Source organism: Halichoerus grypus, chromosome X (assembly GCF_964656455.1).
Source record: "Halichoerus grypus chromosome X, mHalGry1.hap1.1, whole genome shotgun sequence".
Classification (NCBI taxonomy): Eukaryota; Metazoa; Chordata; class Mammalia; order Carnivora; family Phocidae; genus Halichoerus; species Halichoerus grypus.
In genome coordinates this window covers 22,299,388-22,314,554 of record NC_135727.1, presented here as the reverse complement: position 1 = coordinate 22,314,554, position 15,167 = coordinate 22,299,388, and the positions used below count along the sequence as shown (strand labels likewise).

The following is a 15,167-nucleotide window of genomic DNA, read 5'->3' as shown; positions in this document are numbered from 1 at the left end:
TTTCTCTCCACAAAGAAGATTACTATCTCCTTGGATAGACTGCATTTTTAATTACATGAAATGATCTACAAGTAAAGCTGCACTGAGCTGAGTCTCTGCACCAGACAATCACCTCTGCTGTTTTGCAACCAGTGGTCTTTAAGGATCTTTATTTTTGAGAGCTTTCATTTTCTTGAGCACTGATGAAATGGTGTTGGGAAGGCAGATGAAAAATGAAGATAGGAAGCATAAAAACAAACTGCTATATGTTTGAATTTTTTCTGATTATCAGAAACCAATGAAAGGAGGAGAGGAAAAATCTCACTTGGCAGATATGAATTACATTCTTTATTTTTTTTAATAAACCATCTTTTACTGCAGAAGGATCTCATATTCAATATTGAATACTAGCACTTTAGAGCTGGAAGAAACGTTAGATATTATTTAGTTCTACACCTCATTTCATAGTTAGGAAACCAAGAATCAGAGAGGATATATACATTGGCCAAGGTGAGTGAGTGGCAGTCAAGACTAGAACCTAGGTCTTCTGACTTTCCAGCTTCTGTTCATTACACTGGGCCATATTATCTTATGGTGTACTCTTACATAATAATGATAACTAACATTTTAAGCACTTACTAAGCTCTCTCTCTATAGTAACTCTTTAATCCTCATAACCAACCTTTCACTATTATTATCCACTTTTACATCTGAGCAATCTGAATCCCAGAGAAACTAAATAACTTTTCCAGGATCACCCAGCTAGTAAGGTGCATTGATGATTCAAAGCCAGCCAGTCTGGCTCCAGAGTCTTTTGTTCTTAACTCTATATATAGCATATATTATGCTATATATTGTGGTATCTATCATCTTATGTACATATTCTATCTCCCCAACTACATATAAATAACAGTACCATTTGTATTTGAGGTATTGTACAACTAGACAATATGAAACATACAGTTATCCTGTGGAAGGCAGTAATGAAGATAAAAACAAAATGAAGCTTGGCAGGTGACAATATGAATTTATATCATAACAACCTCATTGGTTCTATCTGCAGGTTCCTATTGCCTGTCCTGGGCCTCTCCTCCTGGCAGTGTTAAAAATATACTTTGACTCAAGTTTTTCCCAAATTTCCCTTTTCAATACACAATGGGTTCTTATAATAACTTTACAATAAATAGTGCCTGATGGCTTCAAGGAGAAAGGTTAAGGATTCAACAACTTGGGTTTTTCATCTTAATTGTCTCAATACAGGAAGGGAGTAGTCTGATACTCCACTTTTCTGATCCCATTAGCAGAAATGTGGTTGGTGCTCACAATAAGCAAGTTATCACCACTTGTATCACAGGAGAAAACTGAGGACTCTATCAATTCAAGTCACCAACCATTCACTGCATACTTCCTCTCTTTCAGTCACTGTGCCATGTGTTGTGGTAGAGACAGAGATGAAAAAGACACAGCCTTTGTCTCTGAAGATCTCTCACAGACTAGTGGTGACATACTTGTAAAAAACTAATGTTTGAGGCAGAATAACATAAATGTAGAATATGGGTACCAACAATATGTTATGGGCATACATAGAAGTAATTCCTTTTTACTTAGAGTCAGAGAAGCTTAAGATAAGGTAAAATTTGAGCCGAGATTTGAAGAATGAGTAAATTCCACAGACAGTGATTATGGAGAGGGGAAAGAGGGAGAGGGGAAAGAGAGAAGTATTCTAGAGTGGGCAGTAAGAGCAAAATACTGTAGGTAAGAAATTTTCAGGCATATTATGATGAGCCTCCAGTTTGTTAACACTGGTAGAAAGGAAGGGCCTGGGTGGCTCAGTTGGTTAAGCATCTGCCCAGGTGGCTCAGTTGGTTAAGAATCTGCCTTTGGCTCAGGTCATGATCTCAGGGTCTTGGGATTGAGGCCTGCAAGGAGTCTGCTTCTCCCTCTCCCTCTGCCCCTCCCCCCTGCTCATGTGCACACTTGCTCTCTCTCTCTCAAATAAATAAAATCTTCAAAAAAAAAAAAAAAGACCGGTAGGAAGGTAAAACTGAAAAGGAATTAGAAGCCCAAATATGGTGAGCCTTCTGTGTGTAGCTAAGGTATTTAGCTTTATTATTTTGAAAATGTTGGATCATTTAAGAATTTTGAGCAGAAGAATGGCAAGAGTAGAACTGGTGCTTTAAGGAAGGTGATCTGGCATCACTGTAGAGAATGGATTGAAAAGGAGAGGCTGAATGCAGTAAGACCATTTGGGAGGTTGTTATGATAGAAAATAAAATGATAATACCTGGGCAGAGTGGTGCTAAGTAAAGTCTATCTTTGGGGTACTTCCAGAGGTACCCACAAAACACCTCGCTCACGTTTGCCTGCCTCTGCCAATAGCTGTCTCAACATATGTCCTATTCCCTAAAAATCCTTCTAGCTGAATAAGTGTTGATCATTGAAGCTCCAAGCCTAAATATCCAAGAAAACAGTCTTCTTCACTACTACAACCAGTATATTCATTGAAATGAATCCCATGAAGACAATTACTAGATGTCTACAATCACCGTGAGCCAAAGTGAGACTGTGGTGACTCAACTTCATGACAAGTAAGTGGTTAGGCACAGATCTCAACCACCAGTTGTGCCAAGTGTGTAGCAAGATTTAGATGATCCCCCAGAGTATAGACCAATCAGGAAGAAAAAGAAAATCATTTGTGAGTTGTGCTTCTGTAGTCTCTTGTTGTCCTAAGAAGGTGAATAGGTATTTAAAATATCTCAATGGAACTAAAGCCAAAGTGGAAAAGTGTTGCTATAATTTGCATGTATGTTTGTATTTGCCCATTCTTATATTTCAGAGTGAGGATTTAGGCTAGAAATCATTCTCATCACCCCCAGCAAGTAAATCAAACTGATTTACAAATTTTCTGATGCTCTGTTCATGCTCTTCTATTATAGACATGATCAATTCCAGTTGCTCTGAGGCCAGAGTGAAGGTCAGAGTTCCAATAACATTAGGGGTATAATTAGTACATTAACATTGCTACAGGCCTTTCCTCCTTCTGTATAGGTGGGAAGAAAAACATTAGAGGGGCAACTGTCTTCAGGAAGCATTATGCTTCACAGTGGCTTGCATTACTCATGTGGGGCATTAGAAGAATGACGGCAGTTAAAATTTGTTTGCAAATCTGTTGTTTCCTGGTTTGCTTCTAAGAAAACATACCACCATCTGTCTCACTGTTCTTAAATCAAATCCTGTCACTATAGCACTAGCACTCTCTGCCTCTTTGTAATCTGCTTTCTAGTTTAAGCTTTGAAGAAGTTCAAGGTTTGGGCTTTCAGAATCTATATTTCCCAAGAATCCCACACAACTCCAAGTCATTTTTAAAAGACAAAGACATATGGTTGTGCTACAGAAGATGCTATTTATATAGACTATAATGTGAATAGTGCTGCCTGGAGTTGGGTAGCACTAAAGCCCTGAAATTGCACATGTCCTCCTAGACCTTGATCTGAGAATAAAAAGGAATCAAGTAATGATTACTATGGGTAGCCCTCTGTCACCTTCTTCATTCTGCCTTCTTCCTACCTTCTGTTTTTCTCTATGGCAGAGACAGTGGTATATGCCCACCAAGATCTATGTTCTTCTTTTCTTCCTGAGTACTCCACTAGACTATATTTTCCAAGCCCCTTACATCTACATGGGATCATGTAACTAATTCTTAGCAATAAGCAGAAGTGATCATGGTCACCTCTGGGCCAAAGAGCTTAAGAGTAGATGTGCCTTTGTGTCCCCTCCCTTTAGATGTCAGAAGGATCCAGTAAAAGATACTGAGGCCCTAGATGATGGCAGAGCCACTAGATGGAAAGAGACCAAGATCCTGATGACTGAGTAGAGCAGAGCTCTCCTTCAGTCCTGCACGACAGTGACATGAAAAAGACATATTCTGAATGTGGTATGCCAATAAGATGTGGGAATTCTTTTGTTATAGCAGTGACCATAAGTTTACTTACACATATTCCCAATGACCTCTAACTTAACCTTTGTCCTAACTACTCAGATCCTCACCCAAACCTGACCCTCTCATCATCTAATTGGAATATTTATGCTTCTCTGTGAGCTGAGAGTTTTTGACAAACCTAGAATCTCATGTAATAGCTGTTGAGTTATTGCATGTCAGCTCCCCTGGAAATAAGGGAAACAGATGAGGGCAAGTCTCTGGATGGTTCATGTCTGTCACAGTCATTTGGTATCCAGTGAGGACCCCTGAGCCAGAACTGAAGAAAGAATCTAATGGTTTTGCCAGTTAGATGCATTAGACTGAGAACCCTATGAAGCCAGGAACACAACTTTGCCATCCACTAGCTCTGTAATCTTAGATTATTTCTCTGAGTTGCAGTTTCCTCATTTTAAAAACAGGAATGGTAATATTAGCTACTTCTTTGGGTTTTTTAAAGATTAAATGGGATTAGATATGCAAAGTGCTGAGCATACTGCTTAGCACATAAGAATCACTCAGTAAAAGGGGGCTATTATATTAGGATGCATACATGTTAGAACCTGTCAAAACCTCAGGATCATTTCATCCACCTCATGTACAGATGGTGAGCTAAAGGCCCAGGGGAATAGTAGGACTTTTCCTTCTCTGAAAGCTTAGCCCCAAATAGACCAATTCCATGAAACCTTCAGAGATTGTTTTCACCTGAATTTCCTTGTCACTTGGACGTTGGATTTGTCTTTTTTTTTTTTTTTCCTCTGGAGGTGCCTCTTTTTAAAGATGCCACTATGGTGATACCTTCTTTGGTGGTTTATTGGAGGTAGATGGGGAACAGACTTGCCCTACTTCTAACTCTCCCAGGAGAACTATGAACAGCTCAATGGAACACAGCTTTTTCTACCTCTAGAATCTTGGGGCTCCAAAGAGCAAACAGTGGGCTCTCTATCCGTGTTCTTTGCTGGCTGGACTCGTGGCCTGAAGTGGACATTCAAAAGTGTCTAGTTTAACTTTTATTTCCAAAGAGAAATACTCATGGCATACTTCATAAATCAAACCTTAATGAACTGCTTAGTTACCGTCAAAGAATTTATTCAGTACAACACATGAATCTGACCTTTTTTTCCCCACATGTATTTCAATTCCTGCCTTCTCTATCAATTATTCAGTTTTGTACTCAGTTTCCAGATTAATCATTTCAACTGGTTCCTAATCTAACAGAGGTATAAGACGCTTTCCTCCCTCTTTTCTTCCCAGAGCTGTAATCAAATCAATAGCCACAACCGACTTCCTGGCCTGGGGCTGAGCCAGCCACAGCCACTAGAATGGCAATGCTGAGGGCTTTGTTATTTTTCATAGAAAGAGATCTCACTATTGATCACTAAGGCAAAGAAAAGCTGGTGGCAGGATGGGGGAGCTAATGGAAATAGAGGAGATAAAATCCAGCTGGGCATCCCTGAGGTCATTCTGTGGATAACTGAAGGAAGTTTGAGTGAGAATATGAAAAAGCAAATAAAAGAGCTCCTATCCTGCAAGCACTGCACAGAATATCTGACGGCTCTTGCTGTCTTGGTGTATGTTTTTTATTCCAGCCGAACTACCTAATGATCAAACATGACACACCTCATGCTTACTAGCCTTTGTTCAGGAAATATCCTGAAATTTGCTACCCAGCTGGAGTGCTAAGATTGTGTACATTCTTTCCACATTTCCAGAAGACACTTTTTCAACAGAAGTGCTTCTGTTGTTGTTACTGCTGTGCAGATGTGCCTTGCTTTATGAAAGTAGGTTCCAGAAGAGTTCCCTAAATTGAATTTTTGTAAATCAAATTATATTTCTTCCCTGCAAAACAATATAATCACAGAGCAGCTTTATCATCATTTGGGTTCTAGCCTCAACTGATAGAGGCTTGAAGATTTTTGCCTGCTTCTGACCCCCCAGTCCAGTATTTAATGACATAATAAAAGGGTCCTAACACAAGGAAACCTATTTCCCAAAATACCTTTAGAAATAACATCAACAGCTGCAGCTGCCATTTGGTATCACTGCCTATGCATCACACAGGGAAATTTACATGTGTTACCACATTTAATCTCAGAAGTACTTTTTGAGGTAGGTACCCTTATCTCTATTTCACAAGTGCAGAAACTGAGTCTCAGAGAGATTAAACAATTTAACCAAGTTCACATAGCTATTAAGCAATAAAGCAGAGCTTCTAACCCATGCCTGCATGACTTTAAAGCTTTGCTCTTTCAACTACTCTACTGCTTCCATAATTTGGAGTAGCAATGTGAAATTTGCCACCTATGTATCTATAGTTTTAAAATGGTGGAGGGATACCCCAATACTTTAATCACTGCCTGGAGTTTCATCTTCACTCTGCCACTGACTTGCTATGTGAATTTTGGCAAGCAGTTTTCCTTCTCTTGTTCTCTCAGTTTTGCCATCTGTAAATTTAGGAGACCAATTCAGGTTATCTCTAATGTCCTTTTCACCTCTAGAAGTTCATAGCTACATACTTTTAAGTTCCTAAGAGAAACACATTAATCCTTAAAATCCACTTAGGTGTCATTTGATGCCAGTTTTTCACAAGTTCTTCCCAAATGGTTATTTTTCTGCACTGATCGGCTATGACATGAAACTAATCACTATGAAGTCTTTTTACTCATGTCTACACATGCAAACCCTTTTAGCCTGATACTTCAAGCTAGTACATTTTGTCCTGGCCTCAGCAATGCCAAATGAACAGTTTGACTGAATTTTCACTTTTCAGTGGGTCATTTTGATTTCCCTGTCTCAATGTCTTGTCTTTGTCAACAAAACGATATCCTACCTGGAAAATGGTTTTTGTTTCCAACTGGCCTATTTGAAAGTAATAAAGAGGCTCTGGCAGACCTGTTATTAACCCTAGGGTAGTTAAAAGCAAGATGTCAGTCACATCTCAAGCACCACAGACACACTGTGCCTTGGGTTTGGTTTTCTCCCAGCTCTGGTTGCACTTTCATGAAATGGTCTGGAACACTAACCTCTAAAAGGAGCTGTGCTCCTGCATACCCAAATGTGGTTCAAAAGCCATGTAAATAAATATACATGAACTGAACTGGAACAGCTGGGGAGTTCTCAACAGGGACCTCTAATGACCTCTGAATTGGAAGGGACACAGCTGATCAAGGAATCATTACTAAGATTAAAGGCTTATACCAAAATCACTGTGAGACTTAAGCTACTGAATTTACAATGTTGATGGCATAAACTGGAAAGAACTAACTAGTCATACTAATGTGCTGCTTAGAAGTCAGAGGAAACAAAGGAATCTGGGTTATTTCTCCATCCTATTCTGCATTTGCAACAGAAACTAGGCAATTGAGCTTTAGGAGATAAATTGTTTTATTTCACAGCCTTACATTGTTTTTGATGTAGGGAAACCTTCTTGTCCTTTAGGTAAGTTGTATATAGCACAGTGCTAAAGAAGTGAATATTTGAATTCAACCAGCAACGTCCATTTTGGAAAATTTGGACACCAGATATGCCAGGATCAGTGAGAAAGCAGAGAAGGCTGGAATAGGTTAAATTGGAGAAAAAGGAAATGACGTGGCTATGTGGCTTAGTCCATAAACTGTGGTTGTGGAGTAGGAGGGTGCTTACTAGTCCAATAAATTTTCAAACTTCAGTTTGATGTGGGCTATAGTTGTTATCTTGGAAAGGATAGAAGGTGAGGTCTACAGAATGGTGCACAACATTAGAACTCTCCATACAATGGCAATACCCAAAGTCAAGCACACAGCAATAGGAATCATGGCTCCAGGCAGTTTGAAAAAAAGATTCTAAGAAACTAGCAGTTGAGTGACAGGTTTTGTCTCCCAAGAGGAAAGGGATAACACCTGGACTAGGTAAGCAGTAAGGGTCACAAAGTGAGGTGGAATTTAGAGAATGCAAGTTCTAGCAGGGTAGCTAGGGAACTAGTCAGAAATCATAAGGTCTGCAGTGGGCACACCTGGTGATAGGAAGAAGGAGCCTAGGTCAATGACATGTGAATGGGGCATAACACATACACAGGAAATTTTTTGCACTATTTGTCAGGAATGGATCAGAAATTGAGCTTGGCAGAATCATTAGGGTTGAAGACATCAGATGAGAAAGGCTTGGAAAACTCCCACCAGAGGGAGCAGGTATTAGTATGCAGATAGCTTAGGGCAGCCTATCTCTGGCTATTGGGCAAAACACTGCTCAAAGTCCTAGCCTCACTACAAGCAACAACACATCCCATTAGCATTAATTAAGTTTTCTAGTATGATTTTTGTAAATCAAAAGGTGAGGACCTTTACTATCTCCTCAGATATAACCCATAAGCAAAACCACTTAATATGCCATCAATCCCAACCTATGTATTATCTGAGGGCTTACACATAAAAGTATAAGACCTGGGCCAGAGATACATCTATTTTAAATCACTACTTTAATGACTAAATACAATCATTCCTTATATCTGCTCCTACATATGTCCAGTCATACTAGATTTAGGAGTCAAATTTTCTGTATGACCTTGGGCATGATCTTTAACCCTCTGAGTTCCCTCAAATTCAAAACAGGATGATAATAACTGAACCTGTTCTCATAGGGTTGCTGTGAGGATTAAGTGATCTAATGCATGTAAATCACTAGCATAGTAACTGGCACAGAGAAAATGATGAAAGAATATTAAAAACAGAACATCTTAGGCTGTTAGACAAAACCTCTGCCTCTTGAAGATAGGGTTAATGAAAGTTGACTGGGCTACAAAACCATCTAACATCTAATAGGCAGCCCACTGACGCCAGCAATCTGCCATCAAGCATTAAGGAAACATGCATGGAATAAAAGAAATTACCAAAGTGAAAAGGCCTTCCTTGTCAACAACAGCAACCAAAGGTAGAAATGACAATAAGAAGCATAACATACATCCCTCTCTGTCAGAAATAAAGAAAGCAATAAGTGGGAAATAAAACTAGTGTCAGAAAATATATACAAATGTGAAGGAGAAGTGGGTTTAAGTTTAGTGCTCTGGCAGGGAGCAAGGGGAGGGGTGCTCTGGCAGATCTTTGCTAGGACACAGTGGGCTTCTGATTTTGGAGAAAATCAGGAAGAATGAATTCCCCCCACCACTCCTGCTTCCTATCAAGTCCAGGCCTCAGTAACCTCAGCAGAACCAACATGGGCTTATCTTTCTTAGAAGAGCAATGTGCCAGGGGAAGGGACAGAGTGGAGGGGGAGAGGTGGTGAATAGATTAGGATCAGTCACGAGCCATTCTTCCTCTCTCTCCTCTAACCTCAAAAAGTCTAAGATTTGCCTTCAATTTCACAGGACTAAACGTCTATTAAGATCTTAGGGGTCCTCTTGAGCCACCCAAAAATTTCCATATTGCTTGCTGAAGCCTGAAATCCCTTTATAAACATCAAAGCTCATTGTGGAATGAAAAGCTTAAACTACGAATGCTTATAGGCAAGGAGATACTTTGCAATAGATAAATTTCTCAATTAATCCCAGAGTCTAAAGAATGGCATCAGTTCCTTTCTTGTTTGGATAATGGGAGAGATTGGCTATTCAGCAAAATGGCAGAGGGAGCCTATGGGATGGGGGTGGATAGGCAGACAAGTCTATCTCTCAGTGGAAAAAAAAAATGGTTCAGAAAGAGAACATTCCCACTTATGTATGTTGAAAAATGTCCTTCAGCTGAAGGGAAAGACTGAAGTAGGAAGTGGAGATGCACAAAGGGAAGCTGTACACCAATATATTTCTGTCATAAAATTAAAAAGCAAACTGTTGGGATGCCTGGGTGGCTCAGTCAGTTAAGCATCTGCCTTTGGCTCAGGTCATGATCTCAGGGTTCTGGGATTGAGCCCTGCATCGGGCTCTCGGCTCAGCGGGGAGTCTGCTTCTCCCTCTCACTCTCCCTCTGTTCTCTCTCTCAAATGAATAAATAAAATCTTTAAAAAATAAAATTAAAATAAAAAGCAAACTGTTTCACATGACTTATAAAGGCTTTGGTGTTTTGCCTTTTAATCATCAACCTTCAAATTATGGAGCTTCATAACCAAGGGTTTTGTTACTAGAAGTAACTCTGGGAATACAAAAAGAAACTATCACACACTTCACAGCATTCAGAGTACTACAAAAATGGAAATATCCTGAGGCCTAATAAAGCCTTCCTCTGTGCATACAAGACTTATACTGTTTACAATGTAGTATATGATCTGGAGCAAGGCCTTGAAATCTGTGAAAGTTTTGGTTGACTGTAATGAGCCTAGTATACATTCTACTCCTAGTAATGGGATGTTCAAAAAAACAAAGCATGGCTGTAAGATTCTCGCATGGGGCAGGATACAGAGGGAACAGAAGCCTAGAGACCAAGAGAGTGGAAGAAGTAGTGGCCAAAACAGTTCTTCCTTGTTTTTAAGTACTAATCCCGATTTATGCCAAAAGAGAGAATAGGCAGTGACTGATCTACAACTGTGCCTACCTTTCAGTCATATCTTTTTGGTTTGATCTCATTCCTTAAAGCTTCATTTGATAGGTATACCCCTGAGATGGTATCTGAGTTGAGCATAATTATTTATTGCATGAGGATTCATATGCACTTTCATATGTTCATGCTGCTTTAATGTGAGTTTGCATGTGTTTCCTGTGCTTACTTGAGCTTCTTACCTGAGTTGGTGAGATGTTCTGGTGGACCAGATACTGCCCAAAGAGGAGCTCAGGACCCCAGCTAGGTTTTGTAGGCAACATGGTCCCTGTACCCAGAATTGATAAGTGCCTATCCAGATGAGGCCCCTTTGGATTCCAAGCCTTATGTAGAACAGATACAAGATAGTTTAAGCAGTAGTTTTTTTTAAACTATGTGTCAGAACTAGCATTTTTTAATGGAATGCAATGGAAAATAATAGAATATATTCTATGGAAAATCTAACAATGTGTCGCATAAAGTTAAGCTTTGTTGGGTAAAACTTTTGTTTCAGTTAGATATATGTACATTAGATCACAATAGAAAATATATGTCTCACTGTGCGCCACAGTTGAAAGTTTGAAAAACACTGGTTAGAGTTTAACCACGAAGTAGGTTGGCACCAAAATTGACTTCAGCCATTTCCTTCTGAAGTCCTTCCTGAACCAAATAAAATCAAAATCTTAAATTAGCAAGATCCCTCTCGAAAGACAACAGTGCTTGGATCCAAAAACATCAATGAATATATACTGGCAAAGACATGTTATTCCTCACATGTTTTTGTATTCCTTTGTTACTACAGTAAACATTTGCCTACCCACCTAATAGAAATCCCTTGTTTCAGAAGTACTTTGAGCTCTAGCTCTCAGTTTTCCCATATAGAAAATGGAAATAACAGTAACATCTAGTTCAAAGAATTGTGAGAAATACATGAGACAATGTGATCATGATGGTGATGACAACATTTATTGAGTTTCTGCTGAGCATTAAGCACTAGAGATATATGGGAAATAAAGTAGCCATAGTTACAGGTGCATAATAAGCAGTCACTAAATACCAGGCCCTTCATCTTGCCCTTCTCTAAGGTCTTTTCCAAACACAATAGTCTATGACATCAGGAGAACCAAATCAATGGGGAATGCAAACCTATCCCTGTATGGGGTCCAGGCTCATGTTAGGCACCCAATTTCTTGGTGGGGTTGAAAGCTGTTACAGTGAACAATGAGACATCAGTGATAGAAAACAGCCTTGGTGGAGAGTGGGGGGACTGTAGGAGAAACCACAGTAAGAGAAATTTAATTGTGATAGTAGTAGCTATAGGATGGACTTATTAAGTCCTGCTCAACTAGAGCAGCAGTGTGACCATGTCCTTATCCTGCTTATAAAATTTCAACAGTTCCCCACTGCCTCTGAAAGAAAATTCAAGAGCCTTAACATATCCCACAAGGCCCTCCTTGTTATGGCTTCTGCTTGCCTCTTCAGCTTCATCTGAGCCACTCTCGTTCAGGTATGCTATAGTCTAGACACAACATGCCATGGCTATTTCACCAATGGCAATGAGTGTTCACCCTCCATGACTTTGTTCATGTTGGTATCCTTATCAGAAATGCCTTTCTCAGCTCTTTCCAGTGAACTCAAAATATTTCTTCAAGACCCAGTGGTAAGAACATATTTTCCAAAGAGCTTTTACTGGTATCATCACTTCCAGGAGAGGCTGCACACTTACAATCTATGTTCCTATAGCACTTTGGCCACACCTCTATTAAAGCTATTATCTAGTGCTGCAATTGTTTAGTTCCATGTCAGTTTTTTCCCACTAGACTAAGGTTTATTAGAACAGGGATAATATCTGGCTTAAGCATCATCACTTCCTCAATAAGATATCTGGCTTGGAGTAGTTGTTTAATCAATGTCTGTTGTATGAATAGTCATGGGGAATTGTGGCAATAAATAAAAGGAACTTATTACTGCTTGTTTATTTTCTGTCTCCTCCATTGTAAATTTCATGAGAGCAGGCACCATGTTTGTTTTATCACTATATCCCCAGCACCTAGCATAGTACCTGGAACATAGGAGGTGCTCTGAATGACTTCATGAATGAATAACCTAAGCAAGGTTTCTCAGCCCCAGCACTATTGAAATTTGGGGCTGGATAATTCTTTATTATAGGGTATCTGTCCTGTGCATTACAGCATGTTTAGTAGCATTCCTTGTCTCTACCAGTAGATATCAGTAACACAACCCCCCACCCCAAACGCCCAGTTGTAACAACCACAAATGTCTTCAGACATAAGCAAATGCCCCCTGAGGAGCAAAGCACCCTCTGCCTGAGAACCACTGAACTGGAGAGAGAGCTGTTAGAAGAGAGCAAAGATAAATTCTACCTGCTTCTCAGAGAGTGGAACTTTTAAACATTTAAATTAGTAAATCTCTCCCCTCTCCTATACCTACATACCAGCAGCACACAGAAGACCAAGGGAGGTTAAAAAAGAAGAAGAAAAAAAGGCCTGAAATCATACAGTTTTCTCAGGAGCTAAGCATACCTGTTTCCATTCTTTCGCCCCTCTTTTCAGCCAGCTGAAAAGCACAGTATCTTGACCAGCACAGTATCTCTTCAGTTTACCTTCTACCTCACTCCGCATTGTACTTTCCTGGCTATAAAGACCATTTTGTGTTGGCTGTGAATATTAGTCTTTATTGTCTAAGTAGCTGTCTACTATGCATTCAGTTTTCCACAGGACATTTAATTAGCATTGTGTTTGGTGAGCACCCACTGTATTCATTAAGACATGACTTGTTAGAGGTAGCAACTATTCTTTAGGTGGAAGAACAATAAATTATCACAAAGGTTTCCTCCCTTTGTTTTACTAAGCCCCTGATTTCTGTGGCTTTAATTCAGGTATTTCTGTGTTTTTCATTCCTGAGTTTCACATTCTTGAGATTTAACCTTCAAAGGATACTCAGGAAATGAAAGCCATAAGAGGAACCACTTTTGCTCACAGTCTTCACTTTATATTCCATGTCCTCCCCTTTCAAATCTGATATTTAGTGAGTGAATGAATAAATGAATGAATTATGGCCAAAAAGTCATGTGACCAAAGATCAATCAAGATAGAAGAAAAGCCTTAACGATTTCAAGGCAAAAGAAAAAAATTTAAGGAGAGATATGATTCACTCAAGATGATAGCCAGAGAATGGTAGAGCTAGAACAAGAACCCAGATACCCTGATGCCTGCAAATACTTTTTATACTGAATCAGCCTCATGGTATAGACAGAAAAAAGGAACAGAGGTACCCCTGCAGGCAATCAGTGAAACTTACCTGCTGAGATCAGGCTTATCCTTGTTATAAGCTGAACAGTCAGGATTTTGATGCCTCACACAGTCTTTTGTACATGGCAGGTGCTTGATAAATGTCTGTAGAATAAATAGTTGACTGACATAAGATGTAGTTGTGGTGTTGGGGGCTTTGCTAAAAACTCCACGTTGCAGCCCGTGCTTTTTCCATACCTGTAATTCAGCCTGTCTACTTTCTGAAGGCAATCAAGTCTAAAGTAATATCACAATTGGAGTGACCACCTTATCAGGAAGTAGGATCTGAAATTAATCTGACAACCAGAAACCTGGAATCTGGTGTGCTTAGAGTGAGCTGCAGCCATATCCTGACAATTTGGGCACAATTTATAAAATTAGTCCCGTGCCTTGCTTTATGTTTAAGTGGCATTTCTCCCTTAGGACTCCTGTCTGAACCTCAGGCCACTTGGCTGGGGCCCTGATTGACTTCTACCTCTTCCCAACACCCTTGCCTTCCATGGCTCCAATGACTGGCCTGTGTAGTATTCTAACATAGATTGATATCTGAAATATGACCCCATCCTTGAGATTCCTGTTCTTCTTTACCCATCAGCTTCCCCTCATCCTCCATTTAGATACTGATGCTACTCCCTAGATGAGCCTTGACATATTGCTAGTTTCCTCTCCTTCCCCCAACTGACCATGCAAATAAAACCTCAACATGCTTACAGACAGGTCTACTCATTTAAGTTACAATACCTTGACTCTAGAATATTGCATCAAATATAAACAAGATCCAAATCTTTGGGTAAATCATTGGATTTCTAGAAAACCTTTGAAATAAACATATTAAAAGGAGAAAAAGCTGTACATTAAATTATTATTTCCCAAAGACTAAAAATAGATAAGGATCACCAAAGCCTAGGCCCTGAAAGCAGAGAACCTCCAGAGACATGGAGGTTCTAGTACATAAGAAAGAAGTGACAGAGACTAAACATGAGAAGCCGTGTAGGAAGGCAAGAGTTAGAGAGGCATCCATCATCAAGGGAAGCCACAGGCAGCTACTAAGATAAAATTTAAAAGATGGTTGAGTTAGGGACACAAGGAGATCAAATTTTGTGAATGGTCTTGGGACATAAATTTTACCTCCTCACTATCAGGAGGTTAACCCTATCCCTAGTAAAGAGAGTTTACACTTGATCATGATTAGGTTATAGAGCATGAATCTGAGGCAGGATTTGCCTGTGGTTCTACTTGGGGATCTATGTCTATGGCTTGTCTCTGTGCCTTTCTCTTCCTTTTTACCAGCATGTTTTCTGTCTTCCTTCAGCTCTCCACCAGCACTCACAATTATCAGGTTTAACATGATGCCTTAAAAAATCCCAAAGGCATTTACTCTGCTTTAGTGTAGCCATTCCATTCTTGGGGGCCATTCTGTCCATT

The 15,167-nt window shown here is 39.7% G+C and overlaps 1 long non-coding RNA gene across 1 annotated transcript in view; it reads right to left on the bottom strand.

The window, feature by feature from the left end:
- Nucleotides 1-13,854, bottom strand: part of LOC144380486 (uncharacterized) — a 429,182-nt gene extending 415,328 nt beyond the window's left edge. Inside the window, exon 1 of the long non-coding RNA XR_013444653.1 lies at nucleotides 13,753-13,854. This is a non-coding gene — a long non-coding RNA (uncharacterized LOC144380486). The remainder of the gene's footprint in view (nucleotides 1-13,752) is intronic.
- Between the last annotated feature and the right edge of the window lie 1,313 nt (nucleotides 13,855-15,167).